This window comes from Amblyomma maculatum, chromosome 10, assembly GCF_055883805.1.
Source record: "Amblyomma maculatum isolate TAMU_Amacu chromosome 10, ASM5588380v1, whole genome shotgun sequence".
Classification (NCBI taxonomy): Eukaryota; Metazoa; Arthropoda; class Arachnida; order Ixodida; family Ixodidae; genus Amblyomma; species Amblyomma maculatum.
This window is the reverse complement of record NC_139353.1, coordinates 112,927,986-112,955,985: the sequence shown is the minus strand read 5'-3', so window position 1 is coordinate 112,955,985 and position 28,000 is coordinate 112,927,986. Positions and strand designations below refer to the sequence as shown.

The window sequence follows — 28,000 nt, the reverse complement described above, 5'->3', positions numbered from 1 at the left end:
GTAAAGAGCTTAGCTAGTTGGTTTTGCGCAGAAGTATGCGACCTAATTCCAGCGCATAATAAAGTCAGGGACGAAGGCAATGTTGACACCAGAAACCCAGAACTTCAGCAGATGTTTATTTATTCAATATGCTTTTTGTGCACACAGAGGGCCGCTAGTGAGCTCTGCGGCTGAAACTGACGCCCCAAAAAAGGTGAAAATATTCAGGGCAGCCGAAAAACCGGCATCAAAGCCGCACTTGTCACGTTCAACTTAACGGCGCACATTTTATATCGCCTACCAGGCTTACCCAACACGTTTGCGTATAGATGATCTTTTTTCGCCGTAGGCCACTATAGGGCTGCTGTCGCTGTTCTCTTGTATTTAAATATACAACATGCTTCAAAACTTTCTCGGCTCTTTGTGTAATACATCTGAGGCACACGCGGTTTATCGAAAACGCCTTGCATGCTGCTTCATGGTAGCAACGGTGAACGTGACCAGGTTAATGACCTCCGCCACTTATTGAATGAGTTGCCCTGCAATACTATAGCAAGTAAAGCGACTCAAGTAATCCGTCTCCTTAGTCGGGCATTGACGTCATGAGTGACTTGATGCTGATACAACTTGGAAAGAGTACAGTGAACGCATTTTTTCTATAACTCCTTGCACGATATTGGAATGGGATGATCTGTAATTACTAATTAGTTTTTGTCCTTGGCATGTATTGCCACCAAACATGATTTTCAACAAATATGAGCTTACATAATTTAACTGGACGTCACATCCCTGCTTTCATTGGTGAGTATCCTTCGTCCAAAACACGTCATAAGGAAAAGTTCAAAAATTTTCTGACGACAACAGATCTCAGCTCAGTTCATTCAAGTTCACTACCACAAGGTGGTATATAGATACCGCAAACACTTTTCTACGTTTGCGTTAAAAAAGGGACGCTCATACATGCTTTTCAATCGTAGATACTGATATTTCATTTAAATGTGGCTCTAGGTACGCGTCTGTGACTATTTCTCGTTTTAGAACAAAATGGCGCTCATAGCCGTATAGACGTAAGATCTTAAGAGGCCTAAAATTTTCGATCAGCGATCGTGCAACCATACGTCCGTCTCGGGTGGCAGTAGTCTTTTTGCGCAAGGTTTTGGTCAATTACCCGTTTTGCAAGCATTTCACACCAGAAGAGGCGAGCATCATGCCGAGGGAAATCTTGACCCTTGGAAACAGGTGGATACCCGGAGGCCACGGGAATCGAACTTCGTACCTTCCGAACGTGAGGCGGACACTCTATCACAAGGCCAGGGATTAGTATCTTGTCTTCAGTACGTTGTCTTGTTCTGAAAGGCAATAGACCTCTTCGTGTAAAACTGCTTCCGCGGAACGATAACAACAGGTTTGGTTATGTTTATGGGATTAAAAGCAGAAAAGAGACAAAGGCTATGAGGTACAGTGGTTTTCAAAAATACACGGCCCACGGTTTCAGTCCGCGGAGCGGCTGCCGGGCCGCACCGCGGCGCTGCTATCTCTGCCCGGCGCTCGGTACGAGGGTGCCCTATGTGACGACAGCTTTCTCCCTCCCTCTCGCGCTGGAAAGTAACACGCCTTCGGAACTCTATGTGCGGCGTTCGTCCGTTTCGACTTTCCTTCTCTATGGTTTCGCCGCTGGCGCTCGCTACGAAAGAGGGCATGGATTTTTGCATCACAGGTCTCGGCGGGCGTTTGCAAATACTGGTGCCCTGCTACCTTCCTCCAACATATGTTCATCGCCGTATGTGCATCGAGACGCGAAAACGAGTGTCGTGCCTCTCTCGCGTCGCGCTGTTTTCGGACCTATATCGACGGAGCGTTCAGATGCCGCGCTCTGCAGTGGCGAGACCTTGCTACTCAGTCCGCTGCTCTTGTGCAGTTTTGGCGAAACTCAGTATGACTTTTTTAGAAACGTTTGCTCTCCTCAATAAAAACGCTTCGAGAGAAGAAATACCAAATTTAATGGGAATAAATTTTCTACAATTGGCCATTTTGTCTAGTATAGTTGCACTTGACAAACCGGAGACCTTAAACGTCTACTGTGAATTATGTCAATGGGAATAAATTTGAACATTATGCTACATTTAATGATATATCACTGGATAGCTTGTCAAGTATAACACTGTACTAATTTTGGGTATTAATGATTTGTCACTAATATGTAATTTGTGATTAAATATTTCGCTATACTTTCAAGTCATAAATTGTTGGATAGCTATGCAGAGTATAATTGCGCTGGACTAGCTAATCGTACTTTGCAATTATTCATCGCTATATTGTTAAATGCAATTAAGTATGAAATATGCTAGACCATGAAGTCATGAATGGTTGGAAAACTTGTATGAAGTATTATAGCAAATAATGACTGGTAGGCGCTAAACTACTATAGCTAATTTGTTAATTGCTATTAAATATATATGTCGCACTATTACCTCATGTTACGTATCATTAAATAGCTTACATCGAGTATTATTGCACAGAACTAATAATAGGCGCTAATTAATTAGTGCTAATTTGGGAATTGCGAATAAATATATATGTTACAATAAAACCTCCAAATACGTATCATTGGGTAGCTTATGTCGAGTATTATTGCACAGAACAAATAATATGGGTTAATTATTTATCACTAGTTTGTTAATTGCGAACAAATATATAATACACTACAACCTCAGCTTATATATCACTTGATAGCATATGTTCAGTATCATTGCACAGATCTACTAGTAGGTGTTAATTATTCCTTATTTGTTATTTGCGATTAAATATCTGTGTTACGCTACAACCTGAATTTATATATCATTGGATAGAACTGATAATGGGTGTTAATTATCGCTAAATTGGTAATTGCAATTAAACATTTAGTGCCATGCTAAATGTTCAAGTTATATATTTTTTAATAGCTTATGTTGTTTATAATTGTACCACCTATCAAGAAAGATTAGTAAGGATTACAGTATCTTGCTCTGAATTAGGCTAAATCTGGTGTATTGTAGCGAACTGTGTCTAAGGCGATAACAAATGAGCGCTAAATAATTAACCCTTATTATTAGTTCTCTGCAATAATACCCGACATAATCTATCCAATGATATGTATTTTGAGGTTGTAGTGTAATATATATATATATTGTGAGCCTTCTGTGGACCTTCTTTCATTTGTACATGCCATCATCATCTTCTTTCATTTGTACATACCATCATCATCGTCCCGCGGCGCCGGCTCTGGCGCGTGCCTGGGTTGGTGACCGGATTAAAACGCTGGACAAGGCTTCGCTGTCCTTGCCGCCACGACCTCGCCGTCTTGACCTAGCCTTCTTCCACAAGTGGTGGAGGTGAGAATTGATCCCCTTGCTGTTTTGTGCCCTGCCTCTCGCTGGAGCTACGTTCCGGTCGCTGTTTACCGCCTGCCACCATCGTTATGTTTACCGAGAGCACCCAAGAATCGGCAGGACCCTCTACCTCGGCTGCACCACCCCCTCCGACTATGCCCGCACGACAACGCGACCCGCCGCTGTTCGCTGGTCGTCGCGACGAAGACGTCGATGACTGGCTGGACACCTATGAACGCTGCAGTAACTACAACCGGTGGGACGACGCTCTAAAATTTCTGAACGTTTCTTTCTACCTCATTGAGGTCGCCAGAACCTGGTTTATTAACCGCGAACCCCACACCACTAACTGGACAACATTCAAGCAGCAGTTCCGCCAATATTTCGCCGACCCAGCAGTTCGCACTGAGGTCGCGAAGAACAAGCTCGCCTCTCGCCTCCAAGGTCCCGATGAGTCGTACGCGTCTTACATAGAGGCCATACTTGCACTCTGCCGGCGTGTTAGTCCCACCATGCCGGAACCTGAACGCGTACACCACATCTTAAAAGGAATTAATTCTGTGGCTTATAATACCCTGATTGCCCAGAATCCTTCTACTGTTGACGCCATTATTGCGACCTGCCAACGCATCGACCAGCTGCAGTCCTCCCGATTGCAGCCCAGCATTGCTACAGGCCCGACCTATGCTGACCTGGATCTACGGGCACTGATTCGAGCCATCATCCGGGAGGAGCTCCAAGCCCTCAAGCCTGTCTGTCGACACGGGTGCGATCATTCTTCCGTACCTTCTAATGACGCCGGTCTACGCAACATCATTAAAGATGAGCTGGCAACAATCACGCGACCTATGCCGTCCGACCCTCCTGCACCCCGCCAAGCATCGACTTACGCGCACGTCGCAGCATCACCCCCTCCTTTTGTTCCGCCGCCCCAACTGGCATCGCCCTACAACCACATCAACGCCGTGACGACGGCTCAGCCTACGCCACACTATTACGCACCCTGGCGCCCCTCTCGCCCAGTGTGCTACTACTGTGGAATACGAGGACATATATCCCGCTTCTGCCGTCGCCGTATTCAGAACGAGCGGCGTGGTTATGACGCATTCGAAAGTGACGTACCCTCATATTATCAGCGACGACCTCCTATGTCCAGCCCACCTCGAAGATCATCTCCACCTCCAGAATCCTCGTCTGAGCCTCGTGGAACCGATGCGTCCCGACGTCGGTCCCTATCCCCATACCGCCGCTCAGTTTCCCCTCTCCGACCCGCAACAACTCTCCCTGTCCGCCATCCGGAAAACTAAGCGTTGCAGTTTCCGGAGGTCAAACTGCAGTCTGCGAACTTACCAAAAGTCCTCCAGATCGCCCGTATAATGTGATTTCTGTTTTCGCTGAAGGATTACCGGTAGAAGCATTAATTGATACAGGGGCTGCAATTTCTGTCATTCACGCTGATTTGTGCTACCGTTTGCGAAAAGTTACGACACCATATGATGGGCCTGAACTCCGTGGAGCCAACGACGTCCCTTTGCGCCCTTTAGCAAAGTGCACCGTACGAGTTGTTATTGACGGCGTCCGCCATCATGTGCAGTTTGCTGTGCTCTCTCCATGTGCGCATCTGATAATTTTTGGATGGGATTTTTTGTCAACCGCTTCGGCATTAATTTCTTGTGGCGACCGTGTTATCCATATGACAGAAAGCGATTTTTCATCTGAAGTTTCTGAACGACATCATCCCCTCGTTGCCGCCGCTGATACTGTTCTGCCTCCTCAGTGCGAAAAACTGCTTACCGTTGTTTCTGACCACATCGCTGACGGGGACGTACTCATCGCACCATCTTATCGTCATCTTGAACGCGGTATCGCCTTCCCGTATAGTCTTGTGAGGTTCTGCAACGGATCAGCGACAGTAGCGGCCACTAACACTTCACGTGAATCCCTCGTGCTCCGAAAAGGAACTTCTCTCCCCTGCAAGGTGGATGTTCAACCTTTGTCCTTGATGGTGCTCACCGCCCCTCAGCCTCAGCACCGTGTTTCGACAGACGTCTCTTTTTCTGTTCTCACAAAGACTATTAATCCTAACCTCACGCCGAACCAACGCCAAGAACTGCTGACATTGCTTCGACAACACCAAGCTATTTTTGATGCCACTTCCCCACCACTGGGACGGACTAGTGTTGCGCACCATCGCATCATTACTGAAGGTAACTCTATCGTTCGCCGGCGGCCTTATCGGGTTTCCCTCTCTGAACGAAAGGTAATTGAAGAAAATGTAAATGACAGGCTCCATCGCAATATTATTCGTCCCTCGACAAGTCCATGGTCCTCCCCAGTTGTGTTAGTTAAAAAAAAGGACGGCTCGGTACGCTTTTGTGTTGATTACCGCGCACTCAACAAAATTACCCGCAAAGATGTATACCCAATGCCAAGAATTGATGACGCCCTTGACTCTCTCCAAGGCGCCCAATATTTCTCGACTTTGGACCTCCGCTCGGGTTATTGGCAAATACCTATGCACGAGGACGATAAAGAAAAAACCGCTTTCGCAACTCCCGATGGCCTTTACGAATTTAATGTTATGCCTTTCGGACTTTGTAACGCACCAGCGACATTTGAAAGGATGATCGATACTGTGCTTCGTGGCCTAAAATGGAGAACCTGTTTATGCTACTTGGATGACATTGTCATCTTTTCGTCAACTTTTAACGACCATCTCACGCGCCTGAATGAGGTCCTCACGTGTCTCGCTTCAGCGGGCCTTCAGCTCAACACCAAGAAGTGCCACTTTGCACAGAAGGAAATTAAAATATTGGGACATCTAGTCAGCCATGACGGCATTCGTCCAGACCCTGAAAAAATTATCGCGGTCTTGAAATTTGCTCGTCCACAACGGACTACAGAATTGCGCAGTTTTCTCGGCCTGGCGTCTTATTTCCGGCGTTTTATAAAGCATTTTGCAAGTATTGCTGCTCCCCTCCATCAACTACTTAAAGCACGCAGCCCTTTCGTGTGGACTGAACAGTGCGAAGCTGCTTTTAATAACCTGAAGCACGCCCTCACATCAGACCCTGTTCTTGGCCACTTCAGTGACAGCGCTCCAACCATCCTGCACACTGATGCCAGTGGTATCGGTCTTGGCGCTGTACTTCTGCAGCGCGATGCAACTTCGCGTGAGAAAGTGATTGCCTTCGCCAGTCGGACTATGACTCCAGCTGAGAAAAACTACACTATTACAGAACAGGAGTGCCTTGCCGTCGTCTGGGCTGTCCAAAAGTTTCGCCCTTACCTATACGGTCGGCACTTCACAGTTGTGACCGATCACCATGCTCTTTGCTGGTTGTCTTCGCTCGAAAATTTGACAGGCCGACTTGGCCGTTGGATTCTACGCCTGCAAGAATACGATTTTGACGTCATTTATAAATCGGGTCGCCAACACCAAGACGCCGACGCTCTTTCTCGCTGTCCACTTTCGGAATCGGCTTGCTGTTTTTCTTCCCAATGCATTTCCACCTATGACCACAGCCGACCATCTCTTTCCCCGACGTATATCACAACAGTTTCATTTGACGACGCAGAGAACAAACACGCTCTCCGCTCACAGCAATTAGCCGATGCCTACTGCCGTCCCATCATCGATCGCCTTATTGGCGCTTCGGACCCACCCAATGCTCGGCTTCGCCGACAACTTCGCAATTTCAAGCTCGAAGATGGTATCCTACTCCGCTTCGTGTATTGCACTGATGGAACTCGCTGGATACCAGTCGTGCCGCATGTGCTTCGTCAACGAATACTGGCGGCTCTCCACGATGACGCTACTGCAGGTCACCTTGGTATTGACAAAACCTACGACCGCGTGAAAAAACGATTCTTTTGGCCTGGCCTATCTTCCAGCGTTGCCAAATACGTCGCATCCTGCCCTCTATGCCAACGTCGCGAACGGCCGACTTCTTCACCCGCTGGCCTTCTACAACCCGTTCCCTGTCCCGCCACGCCATTCGACGTAGTCGGCATCGATTTATATGGTCCCCTACCTCTCTCCGAGGGGGGTAACCATTGGATTATAACAGCTGTCGACCACCTTACACGCTATGCTGAGACAGCACCTGTACCGACCGGTTCCGCTCAAGAAGTAGCAAATTTCTTTTTGCAATCAATTGTATTGCGTCATGGCGCTCCTCGGGTGCTCCTAAGTGACCGCGGGACGGCCTTCTTATCGACAGTCGTTGCCGAAGTTCTTTACGCGTCATCCACCCTTCACAAGACAACCTCGAGCTACCATCCCCAGACTAACGGGCTGACTGAGCGATTTCACCGCACCTTATCGGATATGATCTCCATGTATATCACACCGGATCATCGAAATTGGGACACTATTCTACCGTTCGTCACTTTCGCCTATAACACAGCAGTACAACGGACTACCGGTTATTCTCCATTTTTCCTCGTTTATGGCCGTCCTCCCACTACAATTCTCGACGCTTCCTTCTTCTCTACGCCCGACTACTCCACATCGGTACCTACCCAGTTCTTATCTCGTGTGGCCAGATGCCGTCATCTTGCCCGCCTCAGCACAGCAGCGTGCCAGGAAGACCGCAAGAGCCGCTACGATTCTACGCATCGCGTGGTCTCTTATCGTCCCGGTGACGAAGTACTGCTTTATACTCCACTCCGCACCCCTGGCCTTAGTGACAAATTCCACCACCGCTACCTTGGTCCCTACAAGATCATCAGCCAAACTTCTTCAGTTAACTACAAAGTCGCGCCTGTTGATCCCCCAGCCGATCGACGCCACCGTGGAACTGAAATTGTCCATGTCTCTCGCTTGAAACCGTTTGTGCGCCGCGGTACATCGGTTAGTTAGGAGCGGCCAGGTTGGCCGCTTCCGACCCCCCGGGCAGATTGTGTGAGCCTTCTGTGGACCTTCTTTCATTTGTACATGCCATCATCATCTTCTTTCATTTGTACATACCATCATCATCGTCCCGCGGCGCCGGCTCTGGCGCGTGCCTGGGTTGGTGACCGGATTAAAACGCTGGACAAGGCTTCGCTGTCCTTGCCGCCACGACCTCGCCGTCTTGACCTAGCCTTCTTCCACAATATATATATTTATTCCCAATTAACAAATTATTGATAAATTATTAACGCTTCCCATTATTTACCTGATATAATACTCTATAAATTTTCCAACCATGCATATTGCATATTTAGTTACAATTAAATAAGGGCGATAAATATTTGAAAAGTACTGTTAGCAAGTCCAGCGCAGTTACTATCCAACAATGTATGGATTGAAGGTGTAGCAAAATATTTATTCGCAATTTACAAATGAGTGACAATTCATTAGTACCAACAGTTATTACAGTGTAATTGTTCTTGACGTAAGCTATCCAGTGATATATCATTAAATGTAGCATAATGTTCAAATTTATTCACACTGAGATAATTCACAGTAGATGTTTACGATCTCCGATTTGTCCAGAGCAAGTATACTAATGGTAGAACACTTATTCCCATTAAACTTTGTATTAGAGCGCAGCTCTTTGGCGTCCGTTCCTGGGTTTCGCGTCGGCGTCGGCGTCGTCGTCGGCCTCGTAACCAGCTCCGCCCCCTTTTCATCGCCCCAGCGCTAGCAGCGACCGACTGGTACCGCTGGATGCCGCTGACGCCGCTAGAGAGTCAAGATAACGTGACTGCATAGAACACTGTCGCCGCCATGCAGAAAGAGGAGGGGAGGGTCCCCCCCCCCCCCTGTTCCTGTGTGGCGGATAGGGTGCTCTTCAGTTGCCGACGCGCTGGTTATTTCACGTAGGCCCCGGCACGTCGACGAATACGTGACCACCTTCCCACGGCTAGACCTGGTTCTTGGCGATGCGGAAGCGAGGGTATCATATTGTTTGCGTCGGCATCGGCGGCGTTGTCCCTGAAACTAACTCCGCAGCTGGGGTTGACTCACTATTGGCGTCAGCAGCATCAGTCAGTCGCTGCTATCTCTTCCCTCCTCCCTTTATCGCGCTGTCCGCTTGCTGCGCGCGCTTCTGCCCCCATCGTTTGCCGCCTGGTGTACACGCCGCCCCCCTCCCCCCTCTGCCTGCGAGTCTCCGGTTGTCAAAGCGCCGGCTCGAACTTAATTCCTTTCTTCGCTCCTCCTCCAATGGAACCCCTGTGCGGTGGCAATCAGAGAGCCAGATCGGTGGCGGCGGATCTGTATATGTGCACCGCCCGAGCCGAAATTGCCGCTGCCGTTCTTTGTTAAAGGAATACGTGTGAAAAATATAAAAAAAATTCTGTGATAGCGCATACATGTGTTGCTCGATTTCTTTGCCTCAATCTATCGAAAAGGTGAAACAGCTTATTTGCTGCGCTCAAATTTCGCATTAGGAAGTAACGTAATCGTCGGTAATTTTTTCTCCTTTCGAACAGTTTCCATTGAGGAGATCAGTTTTATCTAGAAAAGTCATACTGAGTTTCGCCACAACTGCACAAGAGAGAGAAAGAGAGAAACAACTTTATTTGCTCGAGCTAAATACGACGTCTGCTTAGACGCCGTCGATGGGAGTGGTTCCCTCTTCACTGGACCCATATGCATCCCTGGCCGCCTGGCCCCTGTAGATCAGGACGAGCTGGTCTTCTACGGCGGGGCTGGTTAGCAAGGTCTCCCGTCGCTCGGTAAGGGAGGATTAGGGATGGGGTAGCGGGGTAGTCGATCATATCCATACCATCAACCAGGTGATAGAAAAATGCTCGGAATATAACCAGCCCTTATACATAGCATTCATTGATTACGAAAAAGCATTTGACTCAGTTGAAACCTCGGCGGTGATGCAGGCATTGCGAAATCAGGGGGTAGACGAGCCGTACGTGAAAGTGCTGGAAGATATATATAGTGGCTGCACAGCAACCATAGTTCTGCATAAAGAAAGTAACAAAATTCCCATAAAGAAAGGGGTTAGGCAAGGAGACACAATCTCCCCAGTACTATTCACAGCTTGTTTAGAGGAAGTATTCAGAGACTTGGAATGGGAGCAGTTAGGGATAAGGGTAGATGGAGAATACCTCAGTAATCTGCGATTTGCTGATGACATTGCCTTGCTAAGCAACTCGGGGGATGAACTGCAAATAATGATTGATGACCTAGATAGAAAAAGTAGAAAGGTAGGCTTGAAAATCAATATGCAGAAGACTAAGGTAATGTTCAACAGCCTCGGGAAGGAACAGCAGTTTACATTAGGTAGCGAAATACTGGAAGTAGTAGGCGAATATGTCTACTTAGGACAGGTAGTAACCGCAGATCCGGACCATGAAAAGGAAATAACAAGAAGAATACGATTGGGATGGTGCGCATTTGGCAAGCACTCGCAGATTATGACTAGCAGCTTACCGGTATCGCTCAAGAGGAAAGTATACAACAGTTGCATCTTGCCTGTACTCACCTATGGGGCTGAAACGTGGAGGCTAACCAAGAGAGTTCTACTTAAGTTGAGGACAACCCAGAGGGCTATGGAACGAAAAATGGTAGGGGTAACATTAAGAGATAGAAAGCGTGCAGAGTGGGTCAGAGAAATAACTCAAGTTACCGACATTCTAGTGGAAATTAAGAAGAAGAAATGGACATGGGCAGGACATGTAGGGCGAAGAGGGGATAACCGATGGTCGCTGAGGGTAACAAACTGGATTCCAAGGGAAGGAAAGCGTAGCAGGGGGCGGCAGAAAGTTAGGTGGGCGGATGAGATTAAGAAGTTCGCAGGGGTCAAGTGGATGCAGCTAGCACAGAACCGGGTTAAGTGGAGAAATATGGGAGAGGCCTTCGCCCTGCAGTGGGTATAATCAGGCTGATGATGATGATGATGAGCGGGGTAGTGGGGCAGGTAAGAGGTGGGGGGATTTCCTTGATGAAGTTGCATACTCCAATGACATGTTGGAGCGTGCCTCTCTCAGTCTTGCAGAAATCACATTCCTTCTGGTACCTTTCCGGGTACATTTTGTGTTGAAGGTAAGGGTGCGGGAAGGATCTTGCCTGTATCTGCCTGTAGATCGCTTGCTGTTTACTGGTAAGCGATTTGTGAGGGTCGGGGTAACGTCGCCTCTCCGTCTTGTAATAGTTCCTAATTTCCTTATAACTAGTAATGGACTGTGGCTCACCTTCCTCTGCCCGGTGTTCCATTTCTCGGGCGAACTGGTGGGCAAGCTTGTTGCCCTTCAGCCCACATTGAGCCGGTGTCCATATCAAGTCAACTTTCCTTTATGCAAAGTCTCGTTTACTTTTGAGAATTCTTAGTGCCGCAAGAGACATTCATCCCTTTCTGTAATTGTTATATGCCTTTTGCGAGTCGGTGGCAATTCTTCCCACTTTGGGCTGAGCGAGTGCAAGCGCTATCGCGGCCTCTTCTGCCACCTCTGGAAAAGACGTTTCAATAGAGGCGCAGGTTACGAGCATATTCCGCGTCGTAACTGCCAGCTTGGCTTTCGATGAAAACATGGGTAACGAAGCGTCTGTGAAGAGAGTGGCACTGTTCCTCTTCTTCTATTTTCTCTAATGTATCCGTCAATGCCGCTATGCGAGCCGTTCTGCTGCCATCGTTACGACCCGGCCTCATGCTTCGAGGCAGCGGCTTACTCACAATTTTATGCGCCCACAACCTGGCTAACGGTCCCGTTTCCTTCCGGTCTGCCTCTTGCCAGCCCAACTTGGCTAGAACGCGACGTCCCGCCGAAGTTTGACTGAGCCCGACTCTTTGATTAGACAGATGAGCTTCTATTAACTCTTCAACGTCGTTGTGCTTGGCCATGCACAAGAGAAGCGGACTGAGAAGCAAGATCTCGCCACTGCAGAGCGCGGCATCTCAACGCTTCGTGGAAATAGGTCCGCATAACGGCGCAGCGAGAGAGCCACGGAACTCGTTTTTCGCCTCTCGATGCACGTCCGCCTATGAGCGTATGATTGGAGCAAGGTAGCAGGGCGCCAGTATTTGCAAACGCGTGCCAATTGTTCACGTGGTGAGAGCCGAGACCGGCGATGCGAACATTCTCAGTGAGTGAGTGATTGAAAAACTTTATTGAGTAGAGATAAGGGAGGGGGAGGTGTAGGTGGGGGTCCCTAGTGCAAGACTCCAGCGGCTGCCGCTGCTATCCGCGCCCGTGTCACGACGGCTCATTGGGCCTCTAATCCAGAGCTGGATAGGGCAGCCTCCCACCCCTCAATTGTTAGCACTGTATTTTTGTCATCTGGAGGCCCAAATGCAAATATTGCGGAAGACAGACCTGCACCATATGGTGTGAACCTGCCCACACAATCCTCCAGATGACCCAAACATCCTACGAACATCCAATGTCCAGACGCCCTCTTTCGTAGCGAGCGGCAGCGGCGAAACAAACGGACGAACGCCGCACATAGTGTTCAGAAGGCGTGTTACATGACAGCGCGAGAGGTAGGGAAATAGCTATCGTCACATATGGCACCTTCGCGCTGAGCGCCGGATGGATGGATGGAATATAGGAGCGTCCCCTTTGAAGCGGGGTGGTAGCAGTAGCTATCATTCTTATTTTTCTCCATATATCTTAATTATTGATTTAGAATGGTTAACTAAACCATCATTCTATTTATTAAATTTTGCTCCTACATTACTAACATTATGTCACTTCTCTGCTTTTAAGCCACCAATCTTCCAGTGGTAATTTGCTAGTTTCCACCGCCGGTTTATTCACCCGGCCACTGTTATCTCTAAACCCCAGAGCTTTAGGAACAGTGATTGCGCCTGCATCAGCGCCGAGCAAAGATAGCAGCGCCGCGGTGCGGCCTGGCAGCCGCTCCGCGTATCAAAGCCGTGGGCCATGTATTTTTGAAAACCACTGTACGTTGTAGCGGAGGGCTCTATTAAGTTTTACTACCTGCGACTATGTAATATTAAATTAAATCGCAAAACATAAGGACATAAGGGCGCCCTGCTTTTCACCTACGTGAAGAAGCGTTCGCTGCTAACTGGATTGTACCCTCTTCATTGTGTACAGCAGTGCATTGCGGTTACTGCTGCAGCACAACAAACCGAAAAAGGAAAGACAACATAGGCGCAAACTACCAACTGTAATAAAAATCAGAACCCAAACATCCTCCTTCACACCCAGGCACAACTTGCTCCTCTACTCCCAAGTACGCCGCACTCGCCCACCTCTTATTTCCGAAGCAGATATGTCTGGTCGACAATGAAATAGTAACTTTCACATTCGAGGTAGAGTCCAATCAACGAATAAAAGACCTACTCCACCACTATTATCGTCCGAACAAAACAAGAACTTCCGCCACTTAGACAGAAACTAAAAACTCACCACACATCTGCAGCTGCCAGTAATGAAAGTCAGTTTCACTCACAATACATCTAAAGTTTGCGGGGTTTCTAACGAGGCTCGAGCTCTGCTCCCAGAGACAAACGCCACAACGCTGGCTCGGGCCATAGCCTTGACCGTGAAGAAGGACACACCGAGACACAGCCAGCGGGCAAAGCTGTTTATTGCGAGCGCGCAGTGTTCTTCCTCCGCATGCTCTGCATCCGCACGCTCCAGCGTCGCGGCCTCGTCGTCGTACTGCAGGTATGTCTGTCGAATATGAGACGAGAGAGTGAAGGAGAGGCCGACCGACGCGTTACACCAGTTCTCGCTAAAACCACATAATCAACTAAAAGTTGCGCCATCTCCTCTCTCCTTCTCCGGCGCCGCCGCTCATTCTCTCGCGTTTCGACCGTGGCTTCTCCTATGCGATGCACGGCTAGCGCGTGCTCTCCTGAGCAGGCGCCGGTCGTGGCCGACTGCCATGCGCCGTGCGCCGTGAGGCGCCCATAGACACTAAAGACACCCAAAGATGCTATGAAATCTAATAAGCCACATTTGGTGACACTTTCGCCGCATATCCGGCAGCAAAAAATGGAATAATTGCTGAGATATTGCAATAAGAAGTTGAGGCTTTTCCTTGTTCCCACCGGTCGAATTCACACTTTTCCCTCCGACTACGTAGTCGGAGTAGAGTGACGCACACTATGACGTAAGTGGAGACCGTGATTGCTAGCAAGCCGGCGCGGCCCGCGGCATTGAGCCTTTTTCAGGGGCCAACATGGCAACAGCATACTCGCAATGACGGCCTCAGCCGAAATAAATAAAACGATGAAGAGTAATTTACCGAGCGATGGGCCCATAAAGGAAGAAAAAAAAACACAGAGCGCTTGTAATGCACAATATTTTACATGTTTCTCAAGCTTTTGCGCTCCTTGCACTGCGTATAAACAAACCGAGCCCTCGGCCATCGCAACGCTACCCGAAATGTTTACATACAAATAAAATTTAGTTACCAGCAAAATAGTGTCCTCGCTGCTACGCTTGCCAGTTCTGAAGCTTCGTCGCCTTTTTTCCTTCCCCTTACGAAAATCCCATATCTGCTCCAGATATGGAGCATATGCTGCCAGATACAAATATATAAGGCAGCAAATAAGGCCTTACCTGGGCCAGATAAGCTCATATATGTGCAAAATGTTGCCCTTATATGGCTCAGATTTGGCCATATCATGCAACATATAATCGATATCTGAACGGGTGACGGGACCTTATATGGGTTGATCAGGAGCATATATGGTATCCTCGCGGCCTTATGTGGTGTTATAAAGTGCATATATGGCATCGCATGACCTTATATAGACAGACCAGGGCCATATGCCTGGCATCAACAGGACTTTATATAACCTCATCGGGGCCTTAAGTATGTACGCGCCATAGTGATTGTATATTAGTAATATATGGCTTTCGTCTACCTTCTGCAAATATTCAATATTGGTTCATTGATTCTAAAACATTGCAAAAGAACAGAGACGAGAGAACGAAACGTACAACACGAGCGGTTGCTACGTTTCGTTCTCTCGTCCCTGTTGTTTTGCGCTGTTTTAGAATGTATACATACCAACTCGCCCAGGCTTCTATTTTGGCAGATTTCAATATTGGCATCATGTGGTCGAGCTTCAATTTTTCTACACTCAGCATGGCCTGCATGCTTAGTGTTAATTGTATCCAATTTAGAAAATAGCTACGACTCCTAATATTTCAAATATTCTGCAGATTTCGCTGCACTATAATTATTTTACCATGTGTTCCTTAATCCAGGAGGGCACTGGGTTATGGCTACACGCTCCACTTTCCGTCTACTAACTCGCATTTTCATTTAAAATGCGGTGGCAGTCCGGTGAACCAACGCATGGTCGGTTAAGTTGAGCAATTCAAAATATGAAGAAAATGATGGCAGTTCAGTATACGGCCCCCTCCGAGCTGTCTAGACGGGGACGCACCTTTAGAGACAGCTGGCGGTTGCTACGTGGAGGGCCGCACTGGCTAAACAGTGACTCCTCCTCTCCCGCATTCCCCTCTTTCCTCTCAAACAGCGGCGGCACCTCTGTCGCGGGCTCGCATTTCATCTATCCTCCTCGCTGCCACGCTCTATACCGCGTAGGCCGCGAGTTCTCCACTTTGTGTGTGCTTGCTTCTTTCCCCTCCCCCTTTCAACTCCGTGCACCTAAGCACTTGTCTCGTTCTTTTCGCGGTGGCAGACATCGGAGTTAGGTGCGGCTGGCGGGCGTGCTGCATGTTGTATATGCTGGTGTGTGTGTGCCAGCGCCTGCTTGCTATTAGCTGTGTGCATGTAACAAAAATGCGACAGCAAACCTACAAGAGCTTCAGTCTGACTGCCGGCACAGAGGAAATTACTGTGTCCCACTGCGGGTAGAAGCTGCCCCCCAGCTTTGGCAGCGAACCTAATGGTCGATTGAGCTTTTCGAGGCTTCTGCCCTTAGTGGCCCGGCAAAATCTTCACCATTGCATCGGATCGCACCCTGATCGTTCCGCCTCATCTTCACGCCCGATCACCAAACCGTGAGCGTGGGACTTCTTGTCGGGAACTAGCACTTGCCAGCCTCAAGATATTGTCCACTTTATTATTTTGATGGAAAAATTTTCCAATCAGTAAATTGGATGGTAATTGCCAGTATGATATTTTTCCATACATTTCGTTGCTAATTTGTCTTTCGCCTCAGCAATTTTGACAAATTTCAGTCAGTGGATAGGGTCCTTCGTTGTTTATTATTATTATTATTTGCACTACCTAAGTAGCTTCATGCTTGATTTGATTTAGGGGCAGAGCTGTCGCTTTCATGACAAATGCCAATAGACATGCTTTTTTTGTTTTCTCTCCTAATTTGAAAAGCAACCACGAGTTAGGCGCGTTCGCTCATTTTGCACTGGAGTCTCTGCTTAAGGTAACACCAATACTTCCTGACAGCCTACATGTACTTTGCTAAGGTTTAGGTATTATCAGCAGTCCCAGAAGTGTGTGTTTTATCGCCCTACAGTTTAGCGGTACCTTTTCCGGGTGTCGACAAACCTTTAAATTCCATTTTAATAGTCCAGTTCGATTATTAACCGTTTATTTTATTTAGCTTCGCAAGTAAACCAGCTCAAACTAAAAGCACTTACTGGTTAAAGCTCTGTGTGTAAGAGTATAGAATAAAAATGTAATATCTAATTTAATAGGTTAATGTATTTCAGTTTAGCTTGTCGTGCAGACAATTATTCTGTTCAGATATCTCATTAGTTTGTTATAGTATCGCGCGTAAAGGAGTAGAATCTCAATATTTACTAACGGATGAACATGTCTTTGACCCTCGGTATACACACGTAATTCAGGCCCGTCTTTGAGCAATTCCATATGGGCAGGGAAAAAAGAAAACCTGTGGTTTCAAAGCTACTTTCCTGTAAGCTAGGTTTGAAATAAAAGGGGAAATTCAGGTTTCCCTTGGCAAACTTGATTGATCATGCGTTTGGCTGGAATACTGAAATTGTCTTGCGTGTGTTGTAATAAAGTGTTATGTTGATATGCAGATATATAGATCTATAGTTCAAAACCTACATGCCATGCGGGCTAGATCTTTAAATCAGGAATTGGGTTGATAAGGCATATCTGACCAGATGTGCCTTATCTGGTACTTGAAATCAGGAATTGGGCAGATCAGGCGTATACAAAAAGATATGCCTTATCTGGTACTCTAAATCAGGAATTGGGCAGATATGCCTTATCTGGCCTAGATCTGTCTTACTATACCATATCTGCCCAATTCCTGATATACCGGATCTGGACTTTTTTATAAGTCCAGATATGGCATTTTCGTAAGGGTCAAGCTTTGTGCTACAGCTCCGTGTTCAGCGAAAATTACGTCCACGGTAGCAGAGCATGACTGAAGAGCCGGCGCCACTAAATTTGCCAGCGCTGTGATATTACACATGTTAAAATGGATCCAGTGCACAATATAATGCGCATAGGCATCCAGAATATTAGATGCAAGTTGTGAGAGCAGGCAGCATGCTGCAAAGATCAAGAAGTTGTAACTTTTAGACCGGCAACAGAAACATGTTCCATTGTGAATGCGGCCATGATGTAAAGTGCAGAATTATTTCAGAAGTTCCTGTGACGCGGTGTAGCCGATCTGTTTAATATGCAGGAAGCCAGAAACGATAGACTATGTTTTTTTACACTGTTGGGAAGGAGTATATTTTTGGGACATATTGCAATGAACGTTAATGAAAGATTTTCCTCTAGACCCGCGTGGCATTCGGTACTTATGCGTCTAAAATGAGGATGGTGTAATAATTGATTTAATTATGCTCATGGGCCTCCACTGTATATGGCCCTCAAGAATGGCGGATTACCATTGCGATAAAGATGCACGGCCTGTCAGAATTTATTTTCGGGAAAGCGTGAACAGGTATTTGGCAATCCAGAAAGCTACAGCAGAACCTCACGAGTAGATCTCAAGGCTGGAGCCTTTGTTGCGTATGCGTGAATTTTAGCGTGTCATATGTAAATAGCGTCTGTGAATAGCATTTGGGCGATTTTTGTATATTTGGTTCTCGTGTCAAGACCAGGCAATAAAGAAAAAAAACGCGGCGTAGCCGACCGGTTAGCGCCAAACGTTACGAAGCAAGCAGTGGCGAGTTCGAATCCAATTGCTACATTTTTTCTACAAATCGATCTTTTTTACCTTTTGTAATGCATTTGTGGTGCTTCGTTGTTTTTAGTTTTTACTTTTACCCGAGGCCCTTTTTTTTTCGCCGGGTGACCAGCGCAATATATCGACGCTCTCCTTGGTATGAGCGGCGAGCGGCAAGTATACCCCTTTTGTTTACAATGCCTGCAAATAGCACGTTGAAGGTCTTGTTGCCGCAGTATGTTGGTCAGATGTGCCATGATTTAGCAAACAATTGAATAATAATGCGTTTTTCATTCGGTATTTAGTATATGTGTGCTTTTCGTGGCGTATGTAGCTGCAGTCGAGCGGTCTGGTCAGGGTTAATGGGAACTCGCAGTCGAAGCGGCGTCGGCGGCGATATGTTGGCGCAGAAGTGTCAACGAAAGAGCGCGTCGGCGGGAGCGGATTTCGCTCGCTCGCGCCTCCGAATGCTCAAATGTGAACAAGCCAGGCGCATCTGCTGCTCCAAGCTCGTAATTCAGGCGCTGCAGGCCCAAACTTGAAACTATCTGAGTGCGCACGAAATGCCTGAGCCGAAACATAACCGAAACTGAAGTGGGTGCCTGTGGGGCCTCCAAGTATATTTTTGTATTTGCCTTATAACGTTTACGTTGTCTTTTCGCCGTCGTTTACTTATGACAAAAACATGTTATCATATTCGAGACAAAACCTTCTACTGCATTCAAACGGGCAACGTAATTCGCATTTGTCAGCCTCCGGGATCCGCTGCGCGTCACGTGATTTGTAGTCGCGTGTTTAGGCTGTGGCGGCGATACCTGTATTTCTGTTCTTCCTCTTTACTAACTTATAACAGCTCTGTTTTCAGTAAGAGTGGATTTTTTGTAAATATGAATTGGCATTCTATCGACGCAAGCCCACTTCAGTTTTCTCTTTAGTGTCCCTTTAAAAGCGCTAGCGCCAGGTCTCACCAGAGTATTTCAGCTTGAATTCTGTCGCAATGTTTTCAGGTAAAATAGTACTCGTAGCGGAAACATCAATACAGAACGCTGACATGAATTCTCGCCAAAATAGTTTCAGCTGTCAGTGTCTTTGACCACACATACGCAATTTCGGCGTTGGTTCAACTCGTCTTCACCTCCGTGCGTCAGAAGTTCGTCACCCGTTGGCCAAACTGAGCGACATGCTTTGAAAAAAATTGTAACTAGGCGGCAGACGGAAAGAATTTAGCAACAGTCGTTTACGATTTTTTGTAGATTTCGTTGGCTTGTGGGCTGCTGGTAAACTTGAGAAGCGTGGCATCAGTTGTCCTAACTGTGTTTTTAACTTCAGCTTCAAATCCTGCAGCGCTTGCATGCGTGGCGTGCGAAATCAAGTACTAGCAGGCCAAACGAAAGTAAAGCACAAAATATGCGGCTTTATCCGATCGCCTAAGAGCCGTCACTGTTTCGTTAAATGCTCCGACACACAAAACATGCAGTTAGCTTAGATTCACGATAAGGACAGCGCCTCATAAATCATGGCTCAGTAGCTAAAAACCAAGAACCTTATTCTATACGTAGATGTATAAGGCAAAATGTGTAAAAAAGAGATGACGCGCGGGCATGTGGTACTTGGCAGGACGAAAAAATGAGCAAATCCGTACAGAGTATGTGGCGACAAATTAGTTTAGAGATGAGCACTAGCGCACCAAGCGTGCAGAGCCGTCACAGTAACGTTGAGTTAGAGTCCGCCCGGCCAATTGGATGCCACGAAACCTTCCTCTGCGCTGCATCTCGATGAGCACACGGCGTTATAAACTACCTTTTGTTATCATACGGAAGTGTGCTGCACCAGAAAGCGAAACAACATGGTATTTCGAACGAAGCCACATAAAAAAACGGCGTGAAAGAGGCGCGAGCCGCTGCAAAACAAAGGACGATACACGCCGCGCGCGCGTAGTTTTGCACCGATGGAAAGGAGGCAGCCAACACAACAAGCAAGAGAAAAGCGCAAGAGAACACGTGTCGGCGCGCGGCCAATGGTTGAGTCGAACGCCGAAGGTGAGCGCCAAAGAGGTGGCAGGCGGAAATTTGGATATGTTGGCGCTACTTTTAATTTATTGAAGCATTTTAGTTCTCGCACCCCCCCCGCTTTCCGCAGCTGCTCCGGGGGAAGAAGGCCGGGAGGGGAGCGATGAGAGCTCACCGTCAAAAAGAGAGTGTTAGCCGCGCCGTGTGGGCGAGGAGAAAGTTGAATCCCCACACCTTCCATCACTTAACCATGACCTCCACCTGGGTGACGTTTTCTCCTTCGGAGCCGCACGGCTGGTCTCAGCAGGTGTCCGTCGCAGGTCGGGAGCCGGGTTCGTAGCCTCTGCCTCTGGGGCGCGGCCAAGGCGAGGGCTCGATGTTCGGAGGCTGGAATTGTGGTGCGCCGCTCGATAAGGTAACATCGAAGCATCGAGGATTGTCAACGAAGGCCGCAGGCAGGGCTCGTTTTTCTTCTGTCATCTCCAGCCAGGGTTGAACCGACGTGCTCGAATCTGGGAAATCTCATACAGCGGTGGCAGAGTGCACTGGTATCTCCTCGCCCTCCCATTCGTGAGGTAATAGCGGGAGCTCGAACACGAGCTGCTCCAAAAACGTTTGTAAGCGGGCGCAGCCAAGGGGCGTGCCTTCTAATCATCGTCTTGGCCGCTCTCGCCGCCTGTACGCAAACGGTTTGGCTTGTACCTGCGCCCGGAGTGCCGGAGTCGTGAATAAGGGCAGTCGGCAACGTTCTCAGCACAGACTTCGCGTAAAGGAACGTAAACGGCGTAAAGATCTTGTCCATCGACACGTGCCGGATAACTTCAGGCGAGACCTCTCGTGCCCTTTCTGTTGACATTGAGCGACTTGGCTTACCTTCCGCACTGCAACATCGCGGAAAGGACAGCCTTCCGTTATATATCCGCTCGCGCACGCACGGATTTGCAGCCCTCATCTGAGGGGTCATTGCCTAGCATGTACTGCAGAACAAGCTTACTAATAGCCCAGCAGGACGTGTCCAACGCATTCGTAGCAATACCAGCTACAGCAGGGTAATCGGTAATGAACGTCACACACACCACACGTGGCTTCACAATGCAAAAAGGCTTGCATTGTCAAGGGGTTCTCTCTTGAATAAGACTTGCGACAATCCTATGGCAAAAAATGAGCCTTCCTGCTAACCCCTGACATCTCTTAACTGGTGAACGCAAAGTAAAGTCGGAGGGGGGGGGGGGGGGGGGGCTCCCCACTTACGAGATGCATGTACACTTGAGGCTTCCCCAACTGGGTGCTCCGCGGTTATTTCTCTAAACCGCTTATTTGGCGTACGGCCACTCCATGAGATATCACACTAGCGACCAAAATTTACACTCCCTTTTCGAACCGCATCTAGCTCCGCGTGAACTGAACAGCAGAATGAGAGTGACGTCGCCGCATTTTCATACCACACCGCTAGTCAAGCTGGCTTTCGACTCTCCCGAGCAGCTGAAGTTTGAACCTGTGCTCGACACGCTTCAGCGGCGCTTTTGTCCGCATTCCCCGAATACACGCTCCGTGCTTTTGAGTCAGCGGAAAAAAGGGACTTATCGCATCTGCGGGTGTGGGTGGGCAAGTGGGAACTTTACCGTGAGATGGACTAACGGGCCGTCTTTCCAGACGGGTATAAATTATAACGTAGGCCACTGAAAGTACCTTGACGAGTACCTCAGGATCTCCTTGAAAATAACTTGTCGGACCACAGCTGTGGTTTCACACGAGGCGAACAAGAGTGGCGGTCGGAAGCCTCTGCAGACAGGCTAGGCTTCGCATAAAGGCCACAATCTCCCAAATGACTTATCGGGCTACTTACTGCATGGAATTTCACCATTCTTCGTGAGCGAGCCTCCTTACACTGGACTGTCAGTCGGGACCCACGTTGGTGCGCCATTTTCTTAGGTTTCCAACAGAGCTCCGGCTTTGCTCTTTGAGCAAAACGCCTTATCGCAGCTCGGGCCACATCCGTGGCCCGGGCTAACGAACGCCACACGTAGGCACATCCTGCTGGCCGCTGCTGTTTATTGGGAGCGTCCCAAAACACTTTTCGGTCTCTTAGCAACATCCGCATGCTCCGGCATCGTGACTTCATCTCTCCGCTGCAGAGATGTCTGTAGAATATGAGACGGGAGGGGGAAGGAGTGACAGCCCGGTGTGCTACGGCAGTCCCTCTCACTCCCACCGTTTCTGCAGCAGCTCCGCGGGAAGATGGCCCAGAAGGGAAAGATGGGACCTTCCCATCGAAAACAGAAAGAGGGTGTTCGTCGCGTCGTGCGGGCAAGAGGAACGTTGACCCCCCCCCCCCACCTTATAACCGAGTCCGCTTTGCGAGTTTAACCGGTAAAAAACACATCAAGCTAACTATTCTTGCAATCGCTGATGACCTTGGCCAATCTGGTCAGCTGCAGCTCATTACATAGCGCGATGGGTTTTGCTCTACTAGCCTTCTTCACAAGCACATAAGTAATTGCCTAGGTCGCCTTCTCTTTGCAGCCGGAATGACCACGAAGCCCCCTTCATTGTCCGTTCGAAGAAGACGGAGGTTATTGCTCTAAAAATGGCAACTTGTAGAATATGTTCTATCGGTATCAGGTCCATCTTCCGAGAACTTTTCAATAAACCATCAAGCCCTACCAATACCTCTCTTAGGCAATAGACATTCCTTGCAAAAAACTCATAAGCTGCAGCCTTCGAAGAATGAAATTTCATTTCTGCGTGAGACCAAAGAGGCATCATTTGCACATGTGCTGCCTTCATTTGTATGAAACACGACACGGCTATAAAATTTCACGGACATTCTTATCCCCACACTTGCCTAAGATCCTGACCACAAAGCAATGGCTCACATTTTCATTTTTGACAATGAGGCGGTAAATTTACCCGTTTTCCATTATCTGAACACTCTCTTTTTTGTCACTGATAAATAGCGTGGTCTCCCCTAAATATGCGTTTCCACATGTAAGTGGAATCTCATACACCACTCCCACCACGCAGCCTACAAAACGATTGCTATGCCTCTTATCACACTATGCTATCTTATTCCTTACACATGTCCACAAACTCCACAGTGCCTTCGGCGTAGAAAACATTACCGATACATCATATCTGCCCGCCCCCTTCCTCATGCAGTGCACCACTCTCTTCAGTAAGAGACTACTTGTGGGCGCTTATTTACGAACTTTACTACAACCATTTTTTGCTATTCATTTTTGAAGGAAAGTCTCTGCCACTCTAAAAATAGGCGTACCCGGGAATCCAGGTACCGGCAGCATATGTATTTGATAAATAAAGCTGGCCTCACCCACTGGCCTTAGCAGCGCTGACTCCAGGCAGAGATGCAATCTCTTTTAACAGTTTTTGAAGCAGCTGACCCACACGGAAGAAGTTGGTTATTAGCTTGGCGACAATATTTCCAACGAACTTTCTCGTAGATATTTTGATATTTCTTTCGAAGAATTTCAGCCTATCACGCTACTGATATCTCATGCGCAAAAGCAAACTATTTCACTTGTTTCCTGATAACAGAAAGGACACATCCCACAGAATATGACATTGCAGAGTCATTGTCCTTGAACCCCAGGAAGTCATCAACATTGGTCGATGATTTAGGGCAATTTCCCAAGGTGGACTATATTTGTAATAAGGGAGTAATTACTCAATATCCTCCTCCTAAGCGCAGCCATAAGGCTGCAAAGGAAAGCTAGGCAGTTTTCTCTGAGACTTCGTACTTAGTGGAGAAGGAAGAAGTAGAGGTTTCCGAACGTCTGAATCTAGCGCTCTTCCCCTTTTCTGGACTTTTAATCTCTGTAAAATACTTGTAATCTTGTTAAACTTCGGGACGGCGGTGGCAGAACCGTTGCGTCCACCCGCCGCTGTCGAGCATCCTGCAACATACTTGACGCGTCGCCTCAACGTCGGGGATGTGGAGCTTCCAGATTCGGCGGATAAATCCACAGTGATTGCGATATACTCTGACAGCAGCTACACGCTTAAGTTTCAGTCACATTGTCTGAAACTGAAGCTGCGTAGAACATCACCAACTAGTGAGCTATGAAAGCAGAATGCTGACAAGCAAAGGATCTTCTCCATGGCCTTCGTACCAACAATGGCGACAGCTAATTTGAATGGTATAAACAAACAGTACCTGACCCAGGCTTTCGATTAGCTGGTTCCCGGTGAAGTAAGAGGTCAGAAATAATATCAGGAAGAATGTCCTACCATGGATGTCAAATCGCAGGCTAGAGTGGACAAGCTGTAAGGAATTGGTGCGCTAGACAACATGCTGGTCTGTTCTTTCATGCACATGGGAAAAAGACTGCCGCAAGTGTAATGACAGATATTGACCCTGAGATAAGTGAAAACGACCTCTGCACGCTAGTCAAATCTACTGCGCGCATTGTGGATGTTTATCATTTCGGCCGCTCGAAGTATGTTAAATCAATATTTCAACTGAATCCTTCCCATTCCAAATGAAAGTGGGCTATGTGAGACATCAATTTCGGATGTATGTTCCAAGGCCTGTTTAGCGCCACAAATACAATAAGATCGGTCAAGCGAGCCCCGTTTGTCAAAACGGGATATCCTGCTGTCAATGCGGCGGTACGCACACTCATTACATATGACAGCACTGCTTTCCTTTGATTGTGATCTGTGAGCCCTACATGCTGTCTGCTTTCCTCCTTTCTGAATATGTCCTGCTGTGGTCCCGAGAAGTAGACAAAACAAGCAGTGTTGGTGTGTGTACGCCAAAACATTGCGCACGTCCGCCATTCTCTACAGCCCCACAACACGAATCAGTACATTTATTTGGCAATAGCCCTGCAAGGAGGAGATTATTTGTGTAATTGGCGCTTGTATGCCATCGACAGATGGCTTTGACCAGTCATATCTATTTTTAACAATCCAGTGTTGCGCAGCTCCTTATATTATTGCGGGGGACATTATTACTCAGCACCCTCAGTAGGGTAGTGCTATAATGAGCAATCAAGGAAGAGACCTGGCAGACTTTATGCATACGCAAGATCTCGTCCATATAAACGACAGCTCACCGACGTTTCTATACGGGGAACAACCTAATGCAGCATATCGCTGCTGTGGGTTGACACGACTCCAGATGAGCTAAAACTCATGAATAAAACATTATGAATATAAACTCCAGCAATAGGTCGAAAAAGCTACCATACCATTACAATCATACATCTCTCAATGATTTAGACAACTCGATATGCGGCACCGAACGGAACGAATCCTCTACAGAGTTGATGTTGACAATTCGCCGTGGAGCCAAAAAAGAGCGCAGCAGTACAGCTAGCAATGGTGAGGCAAGCTGCACGGCTGGTGCCTAATGCACGTAGAGAAAAATTCGTATTGGAAGGTGTTGATGTACTGTTGCGCCACAGTGTATATAAAAGGAACCTCGCTTAGAAGGCTTGCTGATGTCTAAGGGAAGATATTTGAACGCGTTACTGGCAGACAAAGAGAATGGCTTTATTGTTATGTCAAGCCAAGCATTTCAATCACCAGCTACTGATATACTCATTCGGTCTTTGATAGGTACGACAAAGTGTCGTTTCGCAAAGTTAATAGTCATCTTGTAAAGATGTGCTAACGCTTAAACTTGGACTAGCTTACTCGGAGCATCGATGGTGACAAGTTCTACCAAGATATAATTTTTGCGCAGACTCACAAGCCTGACTGTTTTATTGGTTTGGATAACGGGACATAGCAGAACCATCTAAAAAAGTATCTACATGCAGGCTTACCTGAAAGTGCTCGATATGGACGAACCTTCTCAAGTGAAATGTTGCAAGCAAGTTATTGATTACCTTAATCACAGGCACAGAGGCTGCTTTACTTCCGTATCTGTGAATATAAAAACATTGTATTGTTCTATTCCTCATGACGACCTGTTAAGCAATTCAAAAGACTTTATCGAGGATGGTTCCGTTCGATTTCAAACTGCATCAGGCATGACGGTTAGTAGCTACGTGGAGCTGCTTGACACTTACTTGAGCACCACCGTTGCCCATTTTGGATACTACAATGTTTCTCAACAAAACGTAACTTGCAAGGATTCTTGTGTCATGCCCATTCTGAGCGATATAGTATCTGTTCGCCATTACACAGTATACAGCGCCTTACCCAATTACTTGTGTGCTTTAGAATCATTCTCTCAAATAAAGTGCTCATTCTTTGAAACTCAAATTTCGCACAGAGATGGCCTTTGGTATCTAGCATTTTGAGACCAAATTCGTTTCGAGCACGTTCCTGATTCGATCAGAAGTCGGATGTTTCTGTTGTATGCACCGGAGGCGAAGCGAGCCACGGCACATAATAACACGAAGGCCTCAGCTCACTCGAAGGTGTAAAACGAGCCATTTTTGAGTCGTTCTTCGTAACCGCTCTTGAAAATTTATGCAGAGAACATAAATAAGCCTTTCAGTGGCAAATGCATTGTCTAGAGTCAGCCGGATATCCAGTGAAAGTTCTAATGCAATTGCAGAGACTTACTGAAGCAATCGGAAAAGAGGTCCACGGAGCAATTAACCTCGGAGAAAGGTAGCTGCGATACCATACTTACATGCAAATTGAAAAAGAGAGGAAATGAAGCGGTGGTGTATATCTTTTTCGCGGCTCAAAAGAACTTGCATTATTCGTGCACATGTTAAGGTGTGAATTTTGACATTAAACGTGAGCCTGAATGCGTGATGAGGCACCATCCGCTTCTCGTCGTTGCGAAATGAAGTAATTTATTCAATTCCCCGATCGTATAGCAAAATCTACATATGCTAAACAGGGAGGTACCTTACCACTACATTTGTTGAACATGAATAAAATCAATGAAACCCAAACCCTTAGAACTTGCCTTGCATTGTAGCCAGTGCAAAGGCTGCACTCCTGCCTTTGAAAAAAAAGCGCTATTCTTCGCAAGTGTCGGGGCAACAACACAAGGGTGGTAGTAGAGGCTCTGGCAATCTAAAAATGCCCAGATAAATTCGTCTGCAACCCGTCTGTGCGCCTTAGCGAAAACGGAATGTCATTTCTGAACACCCATAATAAGATGAAAGATTGAAGGAATGGTAGATTATGCCGATAATAAGGCTACAGATGCGCGAAGTGATATGTTTGTTCTTCGTTTTTGTTGTTTTGACCTAGCATCCATATGATCTAGTTCAGGGCAATAAACACATCAGTGCTTGAGGATGTGTTCTTATAGTATCGTATAAGTTGCCACTGCGCTACAATCTCCAGTATGCAAAACCAACTAAACAGAAACTATAATTTATGCTACATGCAGTACAAAACTGTGGACTGCGTTCCAAGCAGTGTACAAATAGCGCGGAGTAATTTATTCCTTAGTATGATGGCTGTTCATCACAACCGCCTCTTGCAGCCATGGTGAAGCAAATTTCTGGCACGGCAGCTTGGTTATTAACGTGGTGCGATTTAGTAGTGCACAAAACGCTCCATGCGGACAAGGCTTTACGCTCTACTATTGTGCGGAGACAAACGAGGAGGGGGTGTAGAGGCAACTGTCGAGGAGCAAGATACTTTTGATTTCGTTGTCAAGAGCACCGATTGTTGACAGCACTATGCGTTCGGA

At 47.3% G+C, this 28,000-nt stretch overlaps 2 long non-coding RNA genes across 2 annotated transcripts in view; one reads left to right on the top strand and one right to left on the bottom strand.

The window, feature by feature from the left end:
• Positions 1-28,000, top strand: part of LOC146177261 (uncharacterized) — a 91,340-nt gene that overhangs the window by 18,636 nt on the left and 44,704 nt on the right. The window lies entirely within an intron of this gene.
• LOC146177262 (uncharacterized) lies at positions 2-27,003 on the bottom strand. The gene is made up of 3 exons (XR_014701292.1): positions 26,908-27,003; positions 26,160-26,259; positions 2-1,328 (listed from the first exon to the last, which is right to left on the bottom strand). It is a non-coding gene; the product is annotated as an uncharacterized LOC146177262 (long non-coding RNA).